Below are 24,059 nucleotides of genomic sequence, written 5' to 3' on the forward strand. Positions count from 1 at the left end.
ACTTAGAGGGTATTGAGCTGAGTGAAATAAGTCAGACAGAGAAAGACAAATAGTGTCTGTTATCACTTATATGTGGAATCTAAAAAATAAGACAAACAAATATAACAAGACAGAAACAGACTCACAGTTACAGAAAACAAACTAGTGGTTACCAGTGGGGAGAGGGAAGGGGGAGGGACAAGATAGGGGCGGGAATTAAGAGATGCAAGCTACTATGTATAAAATAAATAAGCAACAAGGATATATTGTACAGCACAGGGAAATATAGACTTTTTTTTTTTTATTCTCAAGAAGAAAAAAAACCACCATATTTATTTAGTTTAACATTTACCCAGATCTAAAGAAAAAGATGTCAAAAGATAACCTAGGACATATACCTACGCATGCACCCCCTGACCCAGATAACCTAAAAGAAAAAAATAAGGGCAAAGTTCTGTCCAACAGATAAATTTATCTTCGCTTCTGGAAGATGTTTCCACGTCCTCTCCCTCTTGCGGCCTCTTGGGCCTTCAGACTAGCAGCCTTTCCCCGACCGGCCCTGAGGCTTGAGTTTATTTTTCGTGCTCTTTAACATGGGTGCGTTTTTCAGCACGTCAGGCAAAATCAGAAAGCGGATCTTGCTGCCATGGATGTACACCTGCTCCAGCTGTGCCACTCGGCCATCTCTGTACGTGACTGTGATGTTGGACATCTGGCAGTTCATGTTGTCCTCGGCTTTAATGAGCTTCCCTCGATACACCTCACCAGTGTTCATCTCCCATGTCACGATGTGACCCTCAGCCTCATGTAGGACTTGAATCGCATGCCAATAGACATCTCGGCAGGTAGAGAGTTCGGCTCTGGTCTCCTCTTCCTTTCTGGTGCGGAGGTGACTCTTGCGACTGTGAAGGCGTGAGGCGAGTGAATGGCGGGTCCTGCCTAGACATTATTTTGCACTAACTTTAAACGGAGTATAATCTATAAAAATATTGAATCACTGTGTTGTACACCTGAAACTAATATGATATTATAAATCAACTATATTCAATAAAAAAATAAAACTTAAGTGTACAGCTCAATGAATTTTTACCTAAATAGATGCCCACATAAGATATAGTTCAAGATCCACATTTCCTAGAAATGTTCCCTTGTTCCCCTTCTCAGTCAATACCCACTGCCTCCCCAGAGGTAACCACTATTCTAACTTCCATCTCCATACACTGGCTTAGCCAGTTCCTAACTTCATCCAAATGGAATCATACAGTCCCATAATACTTTTTAAAGAACTGAATGTATAAAGTCAATTTAATAGAGAAAAGCAAAACAAAGGGGAAAATCTATTATCCCACCACCACCACCACCAAAAATGAAAAAAAGAAAACCTTCAACATTAAAACAATTGATATATACATATCATTAAATATTTCAGACACGACAGAAAAGTATTTGGGAAAGCCCTCACTTCTCAAGAGTTGTTTATTACTAAGCAAACCCTGCTGGATCTTCCCCATTGGTTCCTTCAGATCCCCCCTCCATCCCTCTGCAGCCTTCTCTGGGCCCCTGGAGGCTGGCCTTTGTGGACTACATCAATGGCTCCTGGCTACCTTGTGTCTACTTGGGAACTGAAAAGGACAGCACTAGCCATAGATGGGAGGGCAGCAGTGAGTTAGGTGGGCATGTCCATTCCCCTGACTCTCCCTGCTTCACCTCAGGCAGCCTCTCCTAAAGCTAGCTGCTCTCCCCAAGAGTAGGAATGGCCTTTCCCCTTGACTCTTAGGCCAGGCTGGTTACACTTCCCAGCTTGGGCTTGCCCCTGATTGCTTCAGCACCTCTGGCTGGCTTTCCTTCATCCTTCCCACACCTTTGTAAATAACCCCTTCATTAAACTCTACTCCATTTGAATGTGCTGTCTTCTGCCACTGACTACCATCCACATTAAGTTTTAAATAGGGTTTTTAGGAAATACTTTTGCATCCATCATGTGCATAGGCTATACAGTGCTTCATGGGTGATAAACTGTTTCTACAGGTTCGCTTTATTAGCTACCTCCTTCTAATCAAAGGACACTTACATCATTCACATCCCTAATTCATCCAATCTTTAAGCAGAACAAGGAGACTTGTCTTCAGGCATGAGCAGGTAGAACCAACATCACTACAGTGGAACTGAAGCCCAAGGCAGATGAGAAAATAGTCAGAAAACAACTAACTTATTTTAAGTGTCCAGATCCCTAAATCCAGACAAACTGCATCCTGGAGTGTGAAGATACTCAGAGGTGCTGTCAGAGCCACCATCTTTTTTAAAGAACTGTGGAAAGAACCAGAGATGTTTACTGTGAAGTAGCAAAGACCTGAGAGGAGGGGACAGGATAGCTCTCTAGGGATGAGACCATCTCTGAGGCTCCAGAGGATGGGTTCACAGCCAGGGGGTGGAGGTTACAGTGAATGTGGCTCATGGCCTGTCAATTTCAATTCATTCATTCACTTATTCAACAAATAATTACTGAGAATCTACCACCTGCTGGGCACTGTACTCAGTGCCAGTATAATAAATATAACAGTAAACAGAGATAAAGCTCCTGATGCCATAGCTTGTTTTTATGGGAATAGGCAATTAGTAAATAAAGGAATATATCATACATCAAGATTGATAAGTGCCGTAAAAAAGTAAATCCAGGTAAAGAGGGTATAAGGAGGTGAAGGAGGGCGCTCCCTTTTATATAGTGTGGTCAGGTTCAGATGTCTGAGAAGGTTTCTTCTCTGAATGATCCACTTAGATACCTGGGTGGTGGGGTGGAGGTAGGAATTCATGTGGATACACAGGAGAAAAATGGTCCAAGTGGAGAGAACAGAATCTACAAAGGTCCTGAGGCTGGCGCATATTTCACCATGTTTGGGGAATAGCAAGGAGATGATGACTGAAGTCAGACCATCATACCCAGCGGTGAATAAGGAAATTGGTAGAAACTAAGCTTCCACCTTAATCTGCTGGAGACAGATTGTGTAGGGTCTTGGGCCCTTAATAGTACTTTGCCTTTTACTTTGAGTGAGATAGGAAGCTATTGGAAGATACTGAGCAGAAGAGAGATATGACTGTTTTAAAAGGATCACTCTGGATCTTGTGTAGAATAAACTATAGTTGAGTGGAGGAGGAAGTACGGAGACAGTTAGGAGGCTGTTAACCCCCATGAGAGAGGATGGTGAGCTGTACTAAACTCAGGGTGTCAATAGAATGGTGAGAAGTGGTTGTTAGATTGGATATATTTTTGAAAGTAAAGTCGATAGCATTTGCCATTGAATTGGAGGTAGGATGTGATAACAAATGATGTGTCAAAGATGATCTCAAGGTTTTAGAGAAGAGAAAATTGTAGCATGTAATTGTCATTTATTGAAATAGGAAAAACTTCACAAGAGCAGATTTCAGGGGAAAATAAGAAGTTTGGTTTGGGATGTGATAAATTAGAGACTTCAGTTAGATATCCAAGCAGAGTTGTTAGGGAAGCAATTGGCTATATGAGTCTGGCTTTCAGGAGAGAGGGCCAAAATGGATATAGAAACTGGGGAGTTATCAGTATATGAATGGTATTTAAAATCATGGGATTAGATGAATCCCTCTTTCCCACCCCTAAATTTGTGTAAACTGAGAACTGAGCCCTGTGGCACTCAAAGATTTTGAGGTCATGAGGAGGAGAAGGAACCATACCAAAAAAAAAAAAAAAAAGATTGAGGAGGAACTGCCGGTGAAGTGGGGAGAACCCAGAGGGAGTGGTACCCCAGGGACTAGTGAAGAAAGTGCTTCAAGTGATCAACTGTAGCTAAGGTTGCTTACAGTAGACCAAGAAAGATGGTGCCTGAGACATATATCCAGGGTAAACTCTAGTTCAAAAAGATACATGCACCGCAATGTTCATAGCAGTGCTATTTATAATAGCCAAAACATGAAAGCAACCTAAATGTCCATCGACAGATGAATGGATAAAAAAGATGTGGTGTGTATATACACACATATATATATGTGTGTGTGTGTGTATGTGTGTGTGTATATACACACATATCACTCAGCCATAAAAAAGAATGAAATAATGCCATTTGCAGCAACATGGATGAACCTAGAGATTATTATACTAAGTGAAGTAAGTCAGACAAATACCATTTGATATCACTTATATGCGGAATCTAAAAAAATGATACAAATGAACTTAATTACAAAACAGAAACAGACTCACAGACATAGAAAACAAACTTATGGTTACCAAAGGGGAAATGGGGGGATGAATTGGGAATATGGGATGAACAGATACACACTACTATATGTAAAATAAACAACAAGGACCTACTGTATATCACAGGGAACTATATTCAATATCTTGTAAAAACCTACAATGGAAAAGAATCTGAAAAAGAATGTGTATATATATATATATATATATATATATATATATATATATATGACTGAATCAGTTTGCTATACACATAAAACACTGTAAATCAACTACACTTCAATTAAAAAAAATAAATTTTTAAATTTTTAAAAAGAAATTTCAACATACCTTAAAAAAAAAAGATAGTGCCTGAGAATCATCTGTAACTTCTGGCAACGTGAAGTTCTTTTGTGACCGTGACTAGAGCCATAGAGGAGTCATGGGAACAAAGACCCACCTGGAGGGAGTTCAAGAAAGAGCTGGAGGGGAAATGATGAGGCAAGAATGTATAGACAACTCTGTCAGTGGGTTTTGCTGTAGTGAAGAAGACAGGAATGGGGTAGTAACTATAAGGGGTGTGGGGTGAAGGAAGATGCTTTGGGTTGGTGGTTTGGCTCAAAGATGGGGACTATTCCACCATGTTTTCAGGTGGCAGGAATGATCCAGTAGAGCAGTGTTACATGTTGATATGGGGGACAGAGGGGAAACTGCTCAGGGCACATCCTTGGATAGGGGAGAGGATAGGAGTCCTAGTGCACAAGTAGGAAGGGTTCTGTAGAGCCAACCAAAGTCATTCTTAGCTTATCTGCTTTATCTTTTGCAGTTCCACAGAGACTTTGACCAGTGGAAACATGAGTCTTTAACTACTGATGTAAAAAAAAAAAAAATTGATAACTATTTGCTTTATTTATCCCTCACATGTTTTTCTGAGCCATTTTACCCCCATCTTTCTAATAAGGAAGGCTCATAAAAGTTATATGACTTGGGATTAACATATACACACTACTGTATATAAAATAGATGATCAAAAAGGACCTACTGTATAGTACAGGGAACTCTACTCAATATTCTGTAATAACCTATATGGGAAAAGAAGCTAAAAAAGAACGGATATATGTATATGTAGAACTGAATCACTTTGGTGTACACATGAAACTAACACAACATTGTTAATCAACTATACCCCAATTAAATAAAAATTAAATTAAAAAAAATAAAAATAACAACAACAACAACAAAAGTTATGTGATTTCATCAAGTTCTCAAAGCTTTTATGAAAACCAGGTCTCAAACTAGTTCTGGCTGATTCCAAAGACCATAAATGTTCCACGACATCGGAGCCTAGAATTCCCCCAGAAGGTCCACCAGCTAACGAGAAAGGGACAAGATCATCTTAAGATGCCAGGCAAAGAAAAGCACAACTATGTAAACCTAGAGAATCCCACACACAAGCATTGATGAAGCAAGAGTAAGTTACAAGCCTGGCCCCTATGCAGTGAAGCCTTTGGGGAAGATGTGGTTCACTTGATGGATGGTAAAGGCAGAGAGTGATGGAGGCATCAGTATTTGACAACATTATAGGAAGATCCTGAGAGGAGCTGGTCTCCAAAGTAGGGCTGATGAGTCCCGTGTGGATGGGAGGGAGCAAATGTTTCCACTTGAAAGTGGGGCGGTGGAAGTTGAGAAAAGCATCATGGGGCTTCTTTGGGTTTCCAGTCACTTCAGTGAACACTTATTAAGCCCCTACTATGTACACAGCACAGGATTTCATGTTCAGGAAATGAAGAAGAGCAGTCCTCCTTCCAGAAGTTACACAATGAACAACTCGAATTCACATAAGATTTCTAAATACCTGTATCAGTCAGTGTTCTCCAGAGAAGCAGAATCAATAATACATAAATAGAGATATAGATGATATATATAGATATAGATCAGATACATTTATTTCAAGGAATTTTAGGGCAGGCCAACAGTCTAGAAACTCGGGCAGAAGTTGATGCTGCAGTCTTGAGGCAGAATTTGTTTTCTTCTCCGGGAAACCTCAGTTTTTTTTCTTAAGACCTTCAGCTGATTGGATGAGGCCCACCCACGTTATCCACGGCAATCTAGTTAATCAACTGTAGCTGGTAACCACCTTTACAAAATACCCATCGGGTCAACACCTGGATCAGTGCTTGATTAAATATCTGGGTACTCTAGCCCAGCCAAGCTGTTACACAATACTAAGCATCACAGTATCCTATCAGTTCCCAGTTTATTCCATAGAAGCCAAAAGCAGGTACTTTATCTTAGAGACTTTCGCCTTTTAGAATTTCGCTGTTGCCTGATCAGGTGTTGAGCTGTAGACCAGTGAGGGGCCGGAGGAGGGGCTGTCTCCAAGCCTTGGTACTGTTAAGGGTGGTTTATAAAGGTTCTAATTCATTGTAATTAATTTTTATTGTGCAGAGGCAGAAGGCTGGCGGAATGAAAGGGGGTAATTTCACAAGTCAAAATAACAGATAAGTAAATACAAATAGTCCCCAACTTCCCAGGAGCATATCACCATCGCCAGGTCTCGCCACCCGGAATGGAACACAGCCCCGAGCCCCTGTTGCTCCTCACCCGGCACGCACGCGCACGCGCACACACACACACACACACACACGAGATTCACCACGGGGTAAGTCTCATTTCAAAGCCGCTGAGCCGATGGCGCAACCTGACGGGGGTGACGTGGGAGCGGCTGCGTGCTGGGAGTGGCAGGCTGGGGTCCGCTTTGAGCGTCCGCGTGGAGGGACAGGAGATGCAGAGGAGGACGAGGCTCTGGGCTGTGGGGTATTTTCTTTTTCGGAGGGTGAGGCAGGAAAGGAGGACCTGACTGTCTCCGGCCTGAAATCCTGTGTTGGGGTTTCAGGAGTCTTGAGTAATGACTGGTGTAGGTTTCTCATGGAGGACTCATTTATCTAGGTGCCAGTGGGTGAGCCTGGCTTCCCAAGCTTGAAAATTTAGATTTATTGGGTGCCAGAAATTGGACTGGACACCATTTAATAGGCCCATGCACCATGAAGGTGAGGGTGGGAGCATAAGTGTCAAGAGGGCCGAATGGTTGGGGAAGGGGCTCAGTGTGAAGAAAAACAGCAAAATCTGATTAGCGCGGCGTAGAATGCTGGCCGCAGCGGGCAGGAAATACAAGACTCTGGAGAAACCGGTGGTTTCTGAACAGAGCCGAAATCAGATAAGCCTTCGGGAAGAGAGAGATGGAGGACAGGAAACAATTAGTCTCTCGGAACTTAAGGAAGGGACTTGTTGGAGGGGGAGAGAGAGAGGGAGGGATGGAGAGACAGACTCCTGAAATCTACAGAAGGCAGAACTGCCTTCAGAAGAGGCGGATCGATAAGAAAGCCATTTGCTGGTTACAAAAAAAAAAAATGCATATATCTTGTTCAGCCTCTTGCTCTGAAATAGAAGAAAAGCTTTGGGATTTATGGAATGTGGATTTACATAGAGAGGCCCTGGAATATATAAATACTCGGCTGACTTCTAATGTCAGCGAGAGAAAGGCCGAGGGAGGCACGTTTGCAGGAGGGAAAGCGCAGAGGGAAGTGAAATCCAAACCCTGGACTCCGTGCCTCATTCCCCAAGTGAACATGGGGAATTCATATCCCTTCTCCGCGTGCTTCAATTTCTTCATTATTTTTATCTGTTTTCTCCCTGGGGCTGGGGAAGCAGTGTAAAAATGACTTCTCGGGCTTTGAGACATTTAAACAAAAAACTGTGTAATGCAACGCAGCTGATCTGAATCTCTCTGCTCACAAACATAGATGTTCATTCAATATTTATTGTGTTTCTTCTCAGTGCAAGGCACTGAATTAGATTCATGGGTGGAGATGTGCATGGTAAGTACTTCATTCATTCAACAAATATCTGGGAGGAAAATCTTCCCGCAAAGCGCTCCCATCTTTGTAGGGATAGGTGGGCAGGTAAATTCACATGCACGGCATGCCGGAGACTTGAAGGAGGGCCAACTGAATCAGACAGAAGAATCACAGACACCTTCCTGGAAGAGGTGACTTACACACAGGCTGTGGGCCCCTGGCACTCAGTAGTCTGCTGAAAATCACATTTCTCAGTCAACAACCCAGATGTTTGGGCTACATGTCAGCACACATCTAGGCATTTGGAAATGCTTGGATTTCTGGTGATTAGATCCAAATGCCCACCAGCACTTGTAGAAAGGAGAGTATGCATGTACCTTGTATATAATGCAAGCATGGATCGTGTAATAATTGTTTTTATGAGCCATTCTTCTTCCACCAGGACACAGATCATCAAAATTCTTCACTATTTATTATACATTAGTTTATCACTTGCCCTCAATTACATGGTGAAATTTATATGTTTGCACATGACCAAGGTGGTAGGCCCCGTGGCCCAAGCCAATTAGATAAGGCCTTAAAGAAATCAGACTGTGAACAAGGCAGAAGTTTAATAAAATTTGAAACCCACAGCTGTCAAGCTACATGCAGCCCTGTGTTCACAAATATCAGGCAAACATCATTACAGAATTGGTCAGGGTAAGAAGCACTTTGCATCCCATTTTGGTGACAGATTTAAAGACTCTGTCGGTGCGTGTGTGTGCACGCGCATGCACATGTGTACATATACATACATACGTGGGTATATCAGCATGCCTGCATATGTATATGGTGTATTTACATTGACGTAGGGATGTGCTAGAGGGAGGAAAGTGAAACTGCGTAGGCAATGCTTCTTTTCAGCTGTCCCCAGTCACTTGGTCTCTTCTTTTTTCCCTCTCCCTAATCACCGTCTTATCCCACACAAACCCCCAGACAGCTCAGAGCTCATGCCCCTCACCTCAGTATTCCCCCTCCAGCTCCAGAGAAGCCTACGCTCTGATCCCTAATTCACATAAATGTCCTTCCCATGAAATATTTTAATTTAAACCACTAATACAGCCAAAAGATAAAGTCCAGATGATGGTAGAACTTTAGGAATGAATTGGCAACAAATCAAGGGTGGATGTGGGGGTGAGAGGAACAGGAGAGACTTTTCTGATGAGGGGAAATGTACAAGAAAGAAATGATGATTCTGAACACCTGGAGAGGAGCCTTAGCGCTAATCCCTGCTACATCCGGCAAAGCACTTGCATCCTCTTGGAGTCAGTCTCTTTTCTGTCTCCCAGAGCCTTTTGCAATCACCTAAATAGATACTTATCAGATTGCATAGTCACTTATTAGTTACTTGTTTCCGGCCATCTCCCCCTCTAGACAGTGAGCTCTTCAAGCGAGGCGACCATGTCTTCCCAGGTTCTAGCACGATGCCTGGCTTGTAGTAAATGCCCCATTTTGAAAACCTTCCAATGAATTTAACTATTCTGAGTCAGTTTCTCACCTGCAAAATGCAAGTTTCTCCCCTCATCCATCCATTTATTTACTTGCCATTTGCTGGACAACCTGCTAGGTTAAGTGCTATAGGAAGCATACAAATGCATAATCTAGTAACTTATCTAAAATAACATTCCCTGCCTACCTCCCAGTACCATAAGGAAGAACAAAGAGACCGTGTGTATGAATGAGCTTTGGAAACTGTACACGCTACCTGAGGTAAGGGGTGATCTTTATTCTTACTCATTACATGTGTCGTGCTGATGCTCTGGGCCTTCCTGGCCCTGCAAGGGTTATTTTTGCAGATTCCCCCTGTCTCCCCTCTCTGTAGCTCCCAGCAGATGTATTAAGTGTAATCTTGGAACTGTTCCAGGTTCCCTCTTTAAGACTCAGAATGTTCAATATTTCCTGTGCGCAGCAGGCGCTCTGGGCTGGCGTGATGCCAGATGCTGTGAAGGGCTCACTCCCCAAGCATCCCTGGTGTCTGGGTCCCAGCCCCAACTTGTCCAGGCTATTCCATTGAGCCTGCTTGGGAAGCAGGGACAAAACCCCAGCAGAAGCTGCTGCTGCAGCCCCACCAGCTTGTATCCAAGACAACCTGCTGTCCTACTCCCTCTGAGGCACCAGCTGAGGGGGAAGGTCCCACTGCCCACAGCCCCTCTGCTTCCTGACTCAGCCTGAGCCCTGCAGGAAGCAAGTGGGGCATTTGGGCTGTCCCAAGGCTCTGGCTTGTTTGATGGTGGAATTAGTACTTTTGAGAGGTCCACAGGAAAATAGGTGAACAGTAGCAAATTGAGTCCCCCAGATGCTTGCTGAGCTAATATCATGGGACTTAACCCCACCTCACCATGTCGCTGACAAGCCCCCATCTGGTTCTGCAGTGAAAACTGCCTTCTTGTGACTGCTCAGGGCTAATGCCTCGTCTTTCTTATGGCAGCAGCACAAATGGAGCCCATATCCTTCTCCAAAACTGATGGGGAGGGAGGGGTTCTAAGGGATCTTGGGGAGCACGTCCATGTGGATGCATGATCCCCACCCCTCCTCTTTCCTCCCTCTTTTTAATTAATTTGCATAATCACTTGCACCGGTTGAACACATGTGACACACTCAGGACTCATGTTTGCATCTAAACGGGAACCAGTTTTGTGCTTTTAAATGTAATCTTTTCCTGACTCTTTCCCCACCCTTTGTCTTTCTTTTCATTTGGTCTCCCATCCCCTCCTTCTATTTCTTTTTTCTCCAACCCTCCCACACTCGGTGAATGCCATGGTCACTGTGACCTCCCTCCATCAAATACCCACCCTCTTCCCCGACCACATCAATTCAATCGAACAAGTAGATTCCGCAGTAGAGAGGAAGGAAACTAAGATTCGTTGAGCTCCTCTGAGGCACCAGGCAGTGTGTCAAAACGCAGAATACAGACAGACAAGCTCCCTTGCACACGCAGAGCTCACCTGTAGCCTAGGGCCCAAGCTGATGCTACAGCACCTACCTAATGCCCAGACCTACTAAGGCAGGGAAGGCATATCCCAAAAATACAGGGTAAGAGCTACAGAGGCCCTTAAAGGGCATGAGATCCAGAGACCAGCCAGGAGGAGATTCTCCCACTGAAGGTCACTGAGAAATGGTTACCTTTCCTTGTGGAAAGAATTGCAGTCCCAAGTTCAAGTTCAAGCTCTGCCTTTAACTGACCTTTGTTAAGCTGTAACCTCTTCTGCCCCTCAGTTTCCACATTTATAAACTAGGACAAATGAACCAAATAACCTGTTATATCTCCAGTTCTGAAATGCTTTGAATCTGTGAATCCTTTTCTGATCTTTGCTTTGTGACCCAGAAAACTGTTAAACTGATAAAACTGTATTAAAATGGACTGTGAGAACAGGTAGATGTCAGCTGTATTTTTGTCTGGAGACCAGATCTCTCAATTCTTGTCATAATGGTGTGTTTGAGGCTATAATGGTTTGTAATCATTCTTGGTACATAGCATGTGTCTGACTACTAAAATCAGTGCTTCTCTCAGTATTAGGGTCCATGTTATTCGGAAAAACAGACTTGTTATTCATTGTGTAGACATCCTTACTGGAATCCTTTTCAGACAGAGCTTGAGCTGCTTGAGCTAATGAGAGAGACCTTTTATCAAACTCTGGAGGTCAGCAGATGTGGGCTTTATGGGAAAAGTGAAAGAATGGGGGAAATTCCATCACGGTCATGCACAGGCACTTCCAGTAAATTCTTATCCATCAAGGGAGAGTAACAGGTTGTTCTGGTCGTGGCAAATAGAGAATCTTTATAGATGCTGCATGGATTATCAATTTTCAAAGGTTGAAAGAAACATGGAAATATACCAGAAAGTTGCTATGAGTAAGCTAATCCTGTCTGAGGATTCCAAAACCCTTTGTACAGGCATCACATAGCAAATGAGAAGTATCCGATTTAGAATATAATTGTTGCTATTCGTCACAAAAACAGTGGGGCTCCTGTTTATCAATCCTGTTACTTTGGGGGAAAAAATAATATTACCAAACACGATTTGGGTTTCCTCTCAATCCCCATTTCCAACGACTGCCCTGTTCTGCTCCATGCTCTAGCCACAGTTGGCCATGACCATTTCTAGAAAGAGACGGAGTTTCCCACTCACACACCTGTGCTCCTGTACATCTTCTCTCCTAGCTCTCACTGCCCTACTTCCCTACCTGCCATCTCAGCTGTGGTCTCCTTCATAAACCATCCATAATATCCCCCCAAAATATGGGATTGTTCCCATTTCCCAACTCTCACAGCTCTTTGTTTTCAACTCTCTTAAGGTATTTATCAATGCTGTGCTCTCTGGACCACATGAATCTATCTAGTTCTGGCACTGTCCTTTAGAGGAAGTTTGACATATAATCTGCCTGAGGGCATAAATGTTCTCGTTTGGCTTACACCTCTGGATAGGAATAGACACATGGTACTATTCATCAGGATTTAAAATTTTGAAAGCATAGCTGATGCTCTGTATTCCTTATCCTTATATGGCTGTGAGCACCTTGCGGGCAGCACCAAGTATAAGCAAACTGCATTTCTGTCTCCAGCACAGAGCCTGGCATGTGGGCGGGAGCAATAAATGTTTGCTGAATTAAACTGAACATAATAAAAGGACACCTTGGTGCATTCACACATTAGCGGAACGCTAGAGAGGCAAATGTTCACCAAACTTAACATCTCTTAATTTCAACTGAAAAATAAAAACACATTTTACATTGGAAAGAGAAGCAATGGCAGATGCAATCTCATTTGGAAGTTCAGATGATTTACTTTGATAAAGAACCATCATGAGCTATAATCTTTCAGGATATTGTTGACAAAGGCCATGCTATCAGGTTGGCTCTTTACAGTCATAGGTATCGATTCATTCCTCAAATATTACTGAGCATAACTATGAGCTAGAAGTCGTTAAAGTTTTAGGGTTGCGGCAGAGGAACAAGGCAAGATTCTTAAACTCATGGAGGTTATATTCTAGAAGAGGAAACAGGATAAGAAAGTAAACAAATAAGAAATATGGTTGAGTGATACAAAGAAAATACATCAGGGTGACAATAACAAAAGTGATGGTGAGATTAGTATTCTAGGAAAGATGGATGGTCAGGGAAGGTTGTTTGGAGATGACTATTTGACTTGAAGGAGATAATTAAGTGATCCATGCAAGTATGTGAGGGGAAAGTATTCCGGGTGAAAGGAACAGCATGGACAAAGGCTCTGAGGCAGGAGAATACTTGGTTGCTTGAGGAAGAAAATAACAAGGAAGACAGGGTAGCAGAGAAGACTGAACAGGGATCAGGTTGGGACAAATGGCAAGAGATGAGCTCAGAGCAAGAGCAGTGTACCAGATGTAGGAAGTTAGGATACAGTAAGATTTGGATTTTACCCTAAGATGGATGCTTTTGGAGGAGGTGGAACTGAAGTGTGACATGATCTCACCTACATCTTAAAAGCATCACTCTAGCTTCTATGTGGAAACAGACTGTGAGATGGCAGGAGCATTAAGCAAGTTTGGAGACATTGGAGCCAGTTAGGAGGCTACTGCAATAATCCAGGATGCTGGTGGCTTGGGCTAAGTTTGTGAATGGTGAGGATGGTAAGAAGCGATTGGGTCCTGGATATATATTTGAAGGTAAAGCTACAGGCTTTGCTGAAGTACTGGATATGAAGTCTGAGAGAAAAACTCCAAGGATCTTAGCCTCATCAATTGGAAGAAGAGAGTTGCCATTTACTGAGATGGAGTAGATTGTGAGAGTAGGTTTTGGAGTGAGGGAGTTCAGTTTGGTATATGTTAATTTGGGGATACCTATTAATCATCCAAGAGAGATGTTGAATAGGCAATTAGATATATAAGATTGGGGTTCAGGAAAGACGTTCAAGCTGGATATATAAACATACGAGTTGCCAGCAAATAGTATTTGTATTAGTTTGCTTGGGCTGCTATAATGAAATGCCACAAACTGGGTGGCTTAAACAACAGAAATTTATCTCTCTTAGTTCTGGAGGCTGGGAAGTCCAAGATCAAGGTGCCAGGCAATTCAGTTCCCTGGTTAGGGCTGTCTCCATGGCTTGTAGACATCACCTTATCTCTGTGTCCTCACTGGACAAGGGAGAGAGAAGAAACAAGTTCTCTGGTGTCTGTTCTTATAAGGGCACTAATTCCATCATGAGAGTCCCACCCTCATGACCCCTTCTAAACTTAATCACCTTCCAAAAGCCCCATCTCCAAATACCATCACATTAAAGGTTAGGCATTCAATATATAAATTTGAGGGGGACACAGTTCAGTCCATAGCAGTATTTAAAGCCATGTGCATAGAAGTACATAGAAGAGAAAAGAGGGGAGGGGAAGGAAAGGAAGGGAAAGAGGGAAAGGGAAGGGAGAGGAGGAGGGGTAGGATGAGAGGTTTAGAGAATGGAGCCCAGGAGTGGTAGGAGAAGATGAGGCAGGGCCAGCAGTGATCATAGAGAAGGTATGGCCTTGGGAGGGAGGAGGGAACCAAGAGAGTTTGGTGTCCTGAGAGCCAAGTGAAGAAAGAATTTCAAAGAAGATGGATGATCACCTGGGTTATGTGGGATACATCAAGTGGGATGGGGATGCAAATTGACTATGCATTTAGCAGCTGGTAGGTCACAGTGACCTTGGCAAGTGCAATTTTGTCAAGTGATGGGGATGAAACGCTGACTGCGGTACGTTCAAGAGAGAGTGGGTCAGAGGGAATGGGAGCAACAAGTATTGATCACTCTTTCAAGGCATTTCACTGTGAAAGGAGCAGAGAAAGGTATGATTGCTTGAAGAAAGCAAACACTTCTGCTTTAGCTGAAGAACCACCGGGAAAGAACTCACTGCCTTCTGAGGGCATGGTCTTTACTCACGTGGTGGGGAGATGCTCCGAAGGCCGGCTGAGCACACTCAGAGGACGTGCCTGTGGTTTAGAACCTCTACGAACTGCGACTCCATCTACTCACTAAAATCACAGAAGGCACAGCCTCTCTGCAAAGCCCCAAATCAGCAGCCCCTTATTATCTGGAATGACTAAGCTCCACATATCCCCTTCCCTCCTCTTCCTGCCTGGGTCTGCGTGCACAATTGGGTATGGCCACCAGCACAATGACAACTTCCTAATGTCAAGAACCCAAAGCCAATTGGAAAATTGTGTTGTGAGCAAATCTCTGGCAAGGAGGATGGAGAAAAGGAAGAAGGGGGACATGAAATGGACAGATAGGTGTAAACGCATCCCCAGCCCCCTGGATCCCATTGTGCTTGGGCACCTGGCAACCATCTTGGATAGTGTCAATCACCTCTTCTAAATCTGCATCAAGGGATACCGTGAACTTACATTCTTTGCTAACAGGTGTTTTCCCCGTTGAGCCTGGTGTGCTTAACAGCTACAACATGCTTTCTCTGCTTTTCAATTTGGCCTCTTTAACAGAGGCTTGAAAGTTGGTGAGAAGTGGCTCTTGTACCAAGGTGAAACTAGCTGTTTAGTTTAATTTCACCCAATTACTTTTTATTGAGCACCTGCTAGAGCTAGATCCTATGCTGATTTGTGCAAGGATACAACTTTAAAAAAAGAGTAGAATTTGCTTCCATGGAGCTCACAATCTAAGTCAGTGGTTCTCAATCTGGGGCCATTTTGCCCCCCAACGGGCATTTGGTGGTGCCCACAGACACTTTTTTTTTTTTTTTAATATGTATCTATAGGATTTTTTTTCTTGTGACTTTTTTTTTAAAGTATTTATTTATTTATTTATGGCTGTGTTGGGTCTTCGTTTCTGTGCGAGGGCTTTCTCTAGTTGTGGCAAGCAGGGGCCACTCTTTATCGCGGTGCGCGGGCCTCTCACTATCGCGGCCTCTCTTGTTGCGGAGCACAGGCTCCAGACGCGCAGGCTCAGTAATTGTGGCTCACGGGCCCAGCTGCTCCGCGGCACGTGGGATCCTCCCAGACCAGGGCTCGAACCCGTGTCCCCTGCATTGGCAGGCAGATTCTCAACCACTGCGCCACCAGGGAAGCCCCAGAGACACTTTTGATTGTCACTACCAAGGGAGGGTGTTACTGGCATCTAATATGTAGAGGCCAGAAATGCTGCTAAACGTCCTATAGCACACAGGACAGCCTCTAATCTAAAGAATTATCTAATCTAAAATGTTAATAGTGTCAAGACTGAGAAACTCTGATCTAAGGGATACGACAGCACACATATGAATAAAGAGAGACTGTGATAAGCAACGGTTGATGTTTCCAGAGATTCTTACCTTTGGAGAGAGACAGCATCTTAGATTCAGTAGCAAGATGCCTCTAGTGACCCTGGGAATTCCATCTAGGGAAAAGAGAACTCCAGCAAGTTCCTGCATGAGTATACGTATGTATCCATATGGCCTCTTAGAGGTAACAAGGCTCTTTTGTATACACGATCATGTTCCATCCTCACGACAATCCTTTTTAGGGGTCCTCCATCTATTCGAATCATTGTAACTGAAGAATAGTCCTCCGCTATTTGGAAAGGCCATTCTCTCCAACTGAGAGAGAGACAGGGACCTCAGCCCAGCCAAACAGCCAAATTGACCCTGGCAGTCACTGATGTCAGATGCCCCAGACAGATGTCCATCGTTCTTCAACAACTGTCTTAAGCAAACCGAGTCGGTATACGCACCTCCAGTTCAGCTTTGGAAACTGAAGTTTAGTGACATGACTAAGATCTCACTGTTCCTAACTTGCAGTGATTTGGCTCAAACCTTGCCCTTCTGAGGCCAGATGCAGAAATCTTTCTACCACGAGAAGCTGCCTCTTTCCAAAACAACAATAGGCATCAACACCACTATGGAGCTTAACAATTCACACAGTGATTTCCATGTCCGTCCTTTTTCTCCCCAGGTATTTCTGTAGGCAAATGCATGGGAAGGAGTGGAAAATACATTTTGCGTTTAGGCTGAAGGAGAGAAAGAGTCCTCACCTGTATTTTTATCAGCCACATCACATCTCTTTATGTTCATACATAAATCATGGAGGACGTGCAGCTATAGAGCCACCTGGCATCAAAATGGAATCAGACTAAAGGGTTTCTCCAGTAGCACCATGCACCGCATTTATGTACCCTTAAAAAAAACCAAAACACTCAGGGGAACTCAAGTATGCTAATGGCTTAAAATGACCAAGTTAAAACTGAGCCACATGATTTTATTTAAATACAGATGGTCAGGTTTTGTTTACATCTACAGAGCAAACAGCTGATACAAAGGGGTGCCCTATACATATAAACCAGCAAAGCCATTTTAGAACCCAGAGTTTGAAAGAGTCTATATAAATGTAAATTACCAACCAAAGGGAGCATAAAATCTATGGATGTGAAAATGAGACTACTATCTTCCCTCATCCAGCTCAGATTGGCCCATGTGGGTTCACATGGCTTTCTCTCATTTGAAGAGTCCCTGGAGCATGGATTTAGCTGAGCTTCTGTGTACCAGCATTTCGGCTGGCCACGATCCAGTGACCTGTGTTTCCTCTGCGGTAGTTTGTCAATGCCAGGGGGGTTTCCAGATCTTGCGGAGACACTGAGGCTTCATGCATCTGCTTTGTCGCCCCAGCATTACTTTGATCCCTTGGATTCTCCAACAGGAGTCTTCCAGGCAAATTCAGGGAGTGGGTTGACCCATTAATTCAGCCTAATAGCTAGTAAGCCAGCTTTGACCAGGGCCAAAACTGAGCTCTAGTTGGAAATGAAATGCTTCTGAGAGCTGACTTAACTCTGCTCCACCCTAACATTGTGTTTCCATAGGGACCCTGCAGTAGCCATTCCCTAAATGGGACTCTGGGGCATGGAAGAAGTTAAAGTTGAGCTTCTCCAAGCCTGTCCTTCCCAATAAGGGAGGATGGGGCCCACAAGGGGTAGAGGATTGATGGCATAAAAGAGAATGACCACAAACTGCTCACAGTTCCATGCAGGAAGAACCCAGAGAAAAACAATCTAGCTAAATGAAATTGTTTTCTTCCTTTCCAACCACAGTATATTAATTGGGCACAAATCGGTCCACTTAATGCCAATTGACATTAAGCAATTTACCATTTGATGGCAATTGAAAACCCATGCTTAGTGCTCCAAACTCCCTTGATTGTTCCGAACAGATTTCCCATCCTAAAGTGGAAATGGATTTAATTTGATCTCTTCAGTCTGTTCATCATTATGTATAAAACAGTAATACTGGTACCAGGAAACCAGCAGCTACCTGGGCAGTGGACTGTTCAAAACAGAGGCATTCAGTCATTGGAGAAAATTCCACAGAAAGAGTCACCATATAGTTGTAATGATGGCGACCGACCTGGGCAGCATGGTTGTTCTTTGTTGTTGTTGATGTCTCATTGTTCTGATTTCTTCTTTTTTTCCTTTTCTGTTTCCTTAACTCCAGAGGGGTTTAAAGTTGAGAAAAGTCCTAGAAAGCAATCTAATTCAGCTCTGTTGCTTCTCCAATGAGAAAACTGAGACCTAAGGAAGTTACATGACTTGCCCAGATACTTAAAAACAATAATCTGTTCTCTTTTCTTCATTCCTATGTCTTCTTTATTCTCTTACATGCCCACTCCTACCCCACCTCAGAGCTCTATGGGCAGAGAAGTAATGGAAAGAACATGTAATCTGGTAACAAAGGACTTGAGTTCAACTGATGTACCTCTGTCACTTAACTTCTCAGGACCTCAGGGTGTCAAAGAAAGAGGAATAAAGGTCCACACCTCCCAGTATTTTTGCAAGGAAATAACTTATGCAAAAGCACTTTAAAATCTGCAAAGGAACGTGACATGTAAGACATTGCCTGACCAAAACCCACCATGGAAGGGAGATCAGCCAAATGGGTCAAAGGTTGAAAGTCAGGCAAGGAACAAATTTTGAGCCGTTGGCAATAAGAGCCATAGCACCCCAGTTCTCTCCACTCATACCTGAAACTAAAGAAAGATCAGGGATTAGAAGCCTGAAAATATTTGCAGATGTTTGGCATGGCTGTGGTTAGCCTTTTGACTTTTGGAACAAGTAACATCTAGTGATATTTGTTCCACTTGTTTTTCTTTTAACTAAGTTGTCAGCGTATTGTTTGCAAACTTTTTAAATTCTAAAGATCTATTTTGCAGAAAGCTATCTAATCACTTATCTGAAAAAAGGCAAACATGGCCTTATGGACTTGCCCTGTAATTATACTTTAAAGTGAAATACACAGAGCCTTAACTTATATTCTGTTGGCAATGTACCCAAATCCTTTATTAAACTGTTTATAGAAATATGTGCCATTGGCACTTTCACAAGTAGAGGCATAAATGGAATAACATATAAGCAGATCATACTAGAAGCAGCCCTGGGCTAGGAGACACAAATTATTGCTTCTTATAGCTATGTGACTTGGAGCAAGTTACTTTACCTCTCTGAGTTTCCGAGAGGTAAATGGGGATGCAAAGTGGGGATAATGACCCCAGCAGTAAACGCGATCATATCATCCAGGTCTCAGCTCAAATGTTCCCTGACCAGAGGAGCAATAGTGGATGCTCAGATAACCCCCCTCTTTCAGGACTGATGCATCATCCCCCAACTGCTGAGAGAGTTGGCCACTGACCACTCACAGCTGGGCCCCTTCACAGATAAACCTCAGCAGTCCACCTCATCCAAGATCTCACTCTCCCCCATCCAAGGCAGCCCATGTACCATACTGGCCAATAAGAAGGGCTCAAGTCCATCCCTCCCCCAACTCAGAATACCCTGCAGGGCTATCCCAGCTCCAAAGTACCCTGTGGCTTTGGAGGTTGAGGCTTTGCTGTGACTACATAACGGCCCAACTTTTTTCTCTTCCCAGTCCTGCTTCCTATAATCCCCCATGGATACTGATCCCCAAAGAGCTCCACAGTAAACTCTCTGTATGCTCCTCACCACCTGAGCTGTCTTCCCAAAACACCTGACCTGCAACACGGGCCCTTCCTGGCCACATCTCCTCTGGTCATTCTCTATCTCATTGCTCTTGTCACTATCTGAAAAAATACCATTTATTTATTTGCATGTTGATTGTCTGCCTCCCCACTGCTAGAATATATGTTCCATGAGGGCAGGACCTCTTTGTGTGTCTTGCCCACTATTCTATCCCTAGGGCCTAGCACATAGGAGGCACTCACTAAATACTTGTTGAATAAAAGAATATCAGATATTAAGAGCTTCCAGTTTGGTAAATACAATGAGCTGTACAAATGTTAGTTTATATGTTTTTAAGAACTCAGTTTGTGCTTCAGAAAGGATAAATTAAAGATAGTTGATAAATATGCTGTAGGACTCACCCAGTGAATCACTTACCAACAAATTAATGGATCTTGCCCCAGTTGACATTTCTGTTTGCAAACTAATGGCATACTTATTCAACTGTCTCCATTATGAGCCCTCAATATATCCAAACAGTATGTTTAAACATGAAAAAAAGTAACTTAAAAAAAAGTTGGACACAATCACAGTGCATTTGTAGGCACCAGCAAATATCATTTGTATAAACTAACAGCTCATAACTAAGGAAACAGCCATCAATAAAATGAACAGATTACTAGTTCAGAACAAAAAGTTTTGTTATAGGCAAGAGCGATTCATGTGTTGATACTTGTAAGGCTCTGGATCATAAAGGCTTAAAGTCAGGAGATCTGGGCTCTTGCCTAAGCTCCACCTCTAACTAATCAAGTGACCTGGGTCAAGTCACTGCATCTTACTTACTGGTCCTGAATGTTCTTGTGGAATGAGAAAGATGCTTTTCTCATCCCTCTAACTTTGAAATTCTACGTGCCTATATTAGCTGACTGATGTATATCAATGATACATTGATGTCAAAGAAGACAACGTAGACTATACTATCAACTATATTTAGGATAAGGCTAGGAAGTCTCATAACCTATAGGATATTTGTGGTAAAAAGTAGATAACCTATGTTTGGCTGTCTGAGTTCAAGGTCATACTTAAACTGACTTTCCATGAGACTGGGTTAATAATTTCATGAGACTTAAAGGCAAATAAGCTGGAGGCCACTGGATGATAGAATGTGTGTGACTACCTTTGATCTAGAGGATGAGATCTACTTTTCTGGGCTTAGGGAAGCAGTGTTTTTAAGAATGTTTCCTCCAAAAATCTTTTGAGAAAGGCAATGGTCCCCTTGTCTCAAGTGTGTGAACTAAGTGAGGAGGTATAAGACTCCACCTGCTATTGCTTTTTATTTTGAGCCCTGGCTCAGAAAACTGCAACTTCACAGCTCCTCTCTCCCTTCCTCCCCCATCCTCTCACTGTGGTACCCTTCAAGGTGCCATCCTCTACCCTCTTCCCTGCATACTCATCTCAAATGATGATATCATCCACTTACATAGTTTATGTGCAAATGGCTCCCATGACAGTATCTCTAGCCACAACATCTCAATTTATAAAACTCCTAATTGCCTGCTGGATAGTGTCACTAGCTACCTCAATATCCCAAACTCATATCTAAATAGAACTTAACTTTTTCTTTATCATCGTGTTTACCTTAAACAGTTCTTGTTTCTCACTTTCGTCCTTGAGCTTGTGGTAGCACTCATTCAAGTTCTTGCTTCCTGAATCTAAATATTCACTAAATCCTTCCCTTTTTCCTTCTCACTAACTTCTGCATATGACTCATTTCCAGTGCTTCAACACTAATAGAGGTCTTGAAGAGGACTAATAGTCAGTAGCACTTATGTTACTATTCTAAAAGTTGAAATAGGCAGTCGCATGAAAAGAAGTATAGACCTAACTCACTTATAAACATAGATGAGGCAATATTAAACTATTAGCAAAGAAAATCAAGCAATGAATCAAAAGGACTTTGTGACAAATTGGGTTTATGCCAGGAATTCATATACGGCTTAACATTAGAAATTTGATTAATATAAATTTTACACTAACAGACTAAAAGAGAAAAATAATATGCTATTACCCATAGACCCACACGAAAAATATTAAAACTTGATAAAATTCAACACTCATTTGTAATTTAAAGAGGAAAATCTTAGCAAACTAAGAAGAGAACTTATTACATCTACCAAAAACTTCCCTCAAACATCATTTTTAACAATCAAATGTTAGAAGTTTCATAGGAAAGATGCTGAAATTCCCACTATTGACACTTATAAATTTATAATAGAGGTTCTAAGAAGGACAGTAAGAAAAGCCAAAGAAATAGCAGGGGGACTTCCCTGGTGGCGCAGTGGTTAAGAATCCGCCTGCCAATGCAGGGGACACGGGTTCGATCCCTGGTCCACGAAGATCCCACATGCCATGGAGCAAATAAGCCCATGCGCCACAACTACTGAAGCCCGTGCGCCACAACTACTGAAGCCTGCCCGCCTAGAGCCCATGCTCCGCAACAAGAGAAGCCACCGCAATGAGAAGCCCCTGCACTGCAACTAAGCGGAACCAGAGAAAGCCCAGCGATGAAGACTCAATGCAGCCAAAATTAAATAAATAAATAAAGTAAAAAAGAAAAAACACACCATTCAATCTCCACTACTTGTATCCTTTTGATTAAGTTCTGGCCAATATGATGAAGCAGATGTAAACTTTAAAATTAAAAAAAAAAAAAAAGAAATAGCAGGTATAAGAATTGAAAAGGAAAACAAAACTGCTCATACTTAGAGTTGATATGATTTCCTATATGGAACAATAAAACAAATGAATCTACAGAAAAAAATAGTAGATTTAATAAAAGCATTCAATAAGATTGTTGGATATAGTATAAATATACAAAAATTAATTGCATTCCCTTATAAATTAAACAAAAAATAATAATAAATGTAATTTTACAAGTACCATTTACGAGACCCAATATAAAGTACCAAATAATCTCACAGAAAATGTACAAAATCTTTAAGGATAAAATGATAAAATATTATTGAAAAAGTATTTAAAAGATCTAAACAAATAGAAAGATGTACCAAGTTCATGGATAAGACTACTCAATAACTTAAACATGCCTATTATTCCCAAATTAATCTATACATTCAAAAAATTCAATCAAAGTCCTAACAGAATGTTCATGGAACTTGAGAAGCCAAATTCTACAACTGTATGAAAGAGCAAAGGGCCAAGAAAAGCCTAAGACACTCTTGAAAAACACTTGCCCAGATTTCAAGACTAGCATTGTGGGATTGGAAAAGAGATGGACAAATTGAAAACAATAAAATAAAAACAGGTTTTAGTGTTCAAAAACAGATTTGTGTATATGAAGAAACTTCACATATAATAGAGAAAACAATGCCAATCAGTGGGGAGAGAATAGGCTATTCAATAAATGGTGCTAGAATAACTATGACCTGTATGAAAAAAAAAAGAATTTCTACCCTGTTCCACACCCATTAAAAGCCATTTAAAATGAAAACAAAAACATAAACATTAAACATTTTGGAAGAGTTGTAGAATATATTCATGACTTTGTGATGGGGAGGAATTCCTTAAATACTCGAAGTATAAAATCCATGAAAGAAGAGATTGATTAATCTGACTATATTACAATTAAAGTGTTCTGTGCTTCGAAAGACATAATTGGAGGGATTTGGGGTTATGGCAGGATGAAGAAGTAGTTCTTCAAAAATAAGTATAACACTGGACAAAATTCTCAAAATCAATCACTTCAAGGCAGATAATGAATTGGAAAGCATTTCTTCTTGAAATCTGCTAGATCTTTGGGTGTGAAGAGCAGGGATGTGTGGTCTTCTCACTTGGAGCTGCTCCTACTTCTTACCAACCCAGCTTGGTCGGTGAGAATTTTAGTTTTTCCCGGGCTGGGCTAGCTGCAAAACCAGCAGCTTTGCTGCCAGAGGAAGGCAGCGGAATTCTGAGGGAAAAAATGGGGAAAACCCACAGCAGCTTGCTTGTCCAAGATTGCAACCTTAGTCGTGGTGAGGGATAGACCAGTCACAAACTTAATGGAGAGATCCGGAAATCAGAAAGCCATAGAAGAGCTG

General features: G+C 42.3%; 1 pseudogene; it reads right to left on the reverse strand.

Moving 5' to 3' along the window:
- Nucleotides 1-369: 369 nt before the first annotated feature.
- Nucleotides 370-816, reverse strand: LOC132369587 (small nuclear ribonucleoprotein Sm D3-like; annotated as a pseudogene).
- Between the last annotated feature and the right edge of the window lie 23,243 nt (nucleotides 817-24,059).

Source organism: Balaenoptera ricei, chromosome 8 (genome assembly GCF_028023285.1).
Source record: "Balaenoptera ricei isolate mBalRic1 chromosome 8, mBalRic1.hap2, whole genome shotgun sequence".
In the NCBI taxonomy this organism is placed as follows: Eukaryota; Metazoa; Chordata; class Mammalia; order Artiodactyla; family Balaenopteridae; genus Balaenoptera; species Balaenoptera ricei.